A 418-nucleotide genomic window follows, 5' to 3' on the forward strand; every position below is an offset into this window, starting at 1 on the left:
TGGGTTTCTGCTCTCTCCAGGAGCTCTGGATGCATCTCTCCCCTAGTCGAAGCAGTCATGCAGCCTGCATATGCTGCTTCCACCCCAGGTGCATGACCATGTGGGCAGCATAGTTCCCCATGTGAGTTGGGTCACGGGGACATACGTCTGTGCTCATTCACCTTTTTTCCAGGGGCTCTGCTTGTGACCCTCCTTGTGTCACTGCAGTCAAGTGGGTAGTGGTGGTGGGGACTGAGTGCCTGGGCTGTTTGTGGTGCTGGCCACAGGGGGACTCCCACAGCCCAGTTGCTGCAGTGATTATGGTGGGTGGGCCCACACTACATGAGTGCCTGTTAGTGGCCATGGCAGTGGCAGCACTAGGAGCTGTGCTGCAGGTGGCAGTAGCTGAGAGAGGGATAAACCTCTCTGCAGGAAGGCA

Source organism: Galeopterus variegatus, unplaced genomic scaffold (assembly GCF_000696425.1).
Source record: "Galeopterus variegatus unplaced genomic scaffold, G_variegatus-3.0.2 Scaffold8237, whole genome shotgun sequence".
Lineage (NCBI taxonomy): Eukaryota > Metazoa > Chordata > Mammalia > Dermoptera > Cynocephalidae > Galeopterus > Galeopterus variegatus.